General features: G+C 37.8%; 1 pseudogene; it reads right to left on the bottom strand.

Moving 5' to 3' along the window:
- Window positions 1-1,583: 1,583 nt before the first annotated feature.
- Window positions 1,584-1,770, bottom strand: LOC149222597 (U2 spliceosomal RNA; annotated as a pseudogene).
- Between the last annotated feature and the right edge of the window lie 1,550 nt (window positions 1,771-3,320).

Below are 3,320 nucleotides of genomic sequence, written 5' to 3'. Positions count from 1 at the left end.
AAGTTCATGGAAGTTTAGTTTTCGTTCCTTCTTGGCAGCCACAACGTGTGACATAATTCTTGGTAGGTTGGACTATATTCCCTAAAACAACATGGGATGGTTCTTCCATGTGATTCCTATTTACAAACTCAAAACCCGCATTGCTAGGTCAACCTCCTGAAGAACCATCAAAATCGAATTTAGAACGAAGGCTTTCACAACTTGACATATTGTCGTTGGATTTCTGGTTTTTACAGCGCGTATATATAGCCAACGTGGCTCAAGTGAAACGCAGGCTACCGGTGGAAGAGAAGAGAACAATTTTGCAAGTATTTGGCCCAGCAATATTTTATGCATTCCAATGCCACAATTGATTTTTGTTACCTTGACTCAAGGGGCCCAAGACCAAAGTTGCAAATTCTCATGACTATTTTCCCATCGGCTTTGGATGATGATGTTGTTTTCCCAGCACGAGTCCAACAATCCTATATTTGTGGAGAGGAGAAAATGCAGAAACAGGGTATAACCATAATGTTCCCCGGTTTTAAAAGGAGTCATTGATAGCGGTTTGAACAATGAATGTGAGTGCAACCGAAACTCAGACCAATGGGTAAGTTGCGAGAAAAAAAAGGACTTGGTATGTTGTGGTTTTAATTCTTATTGTTGTAACAACAACAGCCAGTGGAGGTTGCAAGCATTGTAAATTCCACTACCCGGATAACTAATAAAAATGTGGGAAAGCCCGTTGTGTTTAGTTCTTTCTATTATTAATTCAACACATGCACACTGCTTGAGTTTGTGTCCGACTGAACTTCCTAGTGAATTGAACTGTGCGTGATGCATTGTAGGCAGGGGTGAGATATTTGTCCAATCCCGCCTTGCTGCACCAAATAGAGTCATAAGCACAGAGCATAGAAATCATTACAGTCAAAATCAACTTCACATTGTTTGTTTTGCCCAAAATGAGTTCAACAATCCTGTATATATATTTTTGAGCACACCCTGCACTCTCCCTAAGAAATCAATCCCTATTCAGCCCTTTTCGCAAACCTCGTCTCATTGACTATTCTGCATCCTGCACTCTCCCTAAGAAATCAGTCAGTCCCTATTCTGCCCTTTCGCAACATCATCTCATTGACAATGAAAAACATTTCTTCGGAACCGTACTCGACCCCATTGTCACATTTCAAAAGTTATTTTTCAACGTATACCAGAGTGCTTCTCATGCTGTTAATGACTTTGGAATATACACAACATCACTTCTTCCTGCACGCCTTTTGTAAAGTCAAGCCACGGTTGAAATCGCTGCTGATAAATATCAAATATCAAAATTCATTTGACATGCACACCTGCTCTGCTTCTGGATTAAAACATCTAATTTCGTTTGACATTACACTTGCATCCTTGCTCTGCTTCTACTTCTGGATTAAAGATGAAAATTCATGCGCTTTGCATCTAAGTTGCAATCAAACAAACCATTCCCCAATTTATTTATTTATTTGGTCTTGCCTTGGTGGGGTGCGCCAGGCTTGTGCTGTAGTGCAACGCACAAGCGACGCCCGAAAGCCCCATTAGCAAGCTATTGCAAGTGGCCCTCCCCTTAGAAAAACAGGTTTAATATCACATGTGGTTCCATCAACCAGAAAGCCCCAATAGCAAGCTATTGTAAGTGGCCCTCCCCTAGAAAAACAGGTTTAATATCACATGTGGTTCCATCAACCACGTATCAGATATTAAACTGATGAGAACAGACACTACACTTGATCTTAGTCAAAAAGCCGCTAAAGCTATGCCTTTTCCTTCTCGTGGTGTCCCTTTTCTACAACTCACCTTCTCCTCTAACCTACCCATTCATGTATGTGGTATAAATCATTTTTATTCTTTCCAAAACCACTTACAATTTAAATACAGAGGTCTCTTAATATCAAAACTTAAACCTTCAATATTCTCATCGCCTCAGCGCTCTCTCTTTATACCACTTCACATTCATGTTAATCTAGTATTTACCAAGTCACTAGAGGCATAAAATCTCTTTTCATTCTAAAAGAAGCCACATGCGGAGTTAAGATGGATCTATCTCCCCTCCCTATAATTAAAATTATGTAAGAGTTACAAATATAAAATCTATTGTTTATGTATAAACAAGATTAACTAAATATTAAAATATTATCTAAAAGTAAAAGAGACGAAACATTTGATATATATTTATGAATAGAATATCAAAATAATTAATTAAACTTAATTATATGTGAAAAAATCACTAAATATTTTGTTCTCCTTTTGCCCCCTTCCAAGTTTTTTTCCAAAGAAAAAAACGAACTTTTTATAATTATGATAAAAAGTTACATATCATATGCCGAAGCATTCCTTTGACTGTATGATGGATCTTCATAAAGATCTGTATGAAGACTAATTTGCCTTCCTTTAGCAAAAGAGACGTGGAGCATATTGAGCATAACAAGAGCCTCCTCTACAGAGGAAAACAACTCCCTTCCTCAGCACCATCAAAAAGTTTCAACAATTTTCCATATATTTAGCATCCATGGTAATAAAAAATAGCAGCAAGCATCTTTCCCCCGGGTCTCCTCTATCAAGGAAAACAACCCAAGTTGAGAAATGATGTCCAAGTCTAGATTTTCAAAAAAGAAACTCTCAGCTGTATACCAAAAGAAACTATATAAACCAGTCTGCTAAGTCTTCAGAAGCATGCATCTATACATAAGGAGGTTGGTTCGAGAGATGGATTTCTCCATTGTTTTCCTCCACTATTCTCCAACTGCCCATAGCTTGTTGTAGACCTTCTTTAGAAAGCCTGTTTGTTGAATCGTTGCGCTCCCTGTTAATGTGATGAATAGAGAAAACATTAAAAGATAATTTTAAATGCTAAATTTCTTCTAATAACGGACACAAGATATAATTTTGACATCTGCTTTGATCATTTGCCCATTTGATAACATTTAATGAATCCCCAAAAATCTGAATTGTGAAGATGTTCCTATGTATAAGCCAACATAGGAGCAGCTTTAGAGCAGATAATTCTGCAAAATTATTTGAGCCACTGCCTAAGCCCACAAAAGCTTTTAGAGACTGTCTTTCATTTATATGGATGATTAATCCTGCGCCAACTTTGTTATTTTGGGATGCTCCATCAAAATAAGCCCATGGCACTCCTTCCTTGCTTTGTTCTTCTCTAACCTGTCTGGGCATCCTTTCTTCCTCTGAATCAGGTATGTTTGAGTAAATAGATGTACATTGAATGGCGATTGATTCAACAGGGGTTTCCTTGTCTAGAAAGATGTTTCTATTTCTTGCAATCCAGATACCCCAAGAGATAATAGGAG

Source organism: Pinus tabuliformis, chromosome Q (assembly GCF_031772625.1).
Source record: "Pinus tabuliformis cultivar Carrire ecotype Pingquan chromosome Q, CPIR1, whole genome shotgun sequence".
NCBI lineage: Eukaryota > Viridiplantae > Streptophyta > Pinopsida > Pinales > Pinaceae > Pinus > Pinus tabuliformis.
The sequence above is the reverse complement of the archived record's forward strand: the minus strand, read 5'-3'. Positions and strand labels throughout refer to the sequence as shown.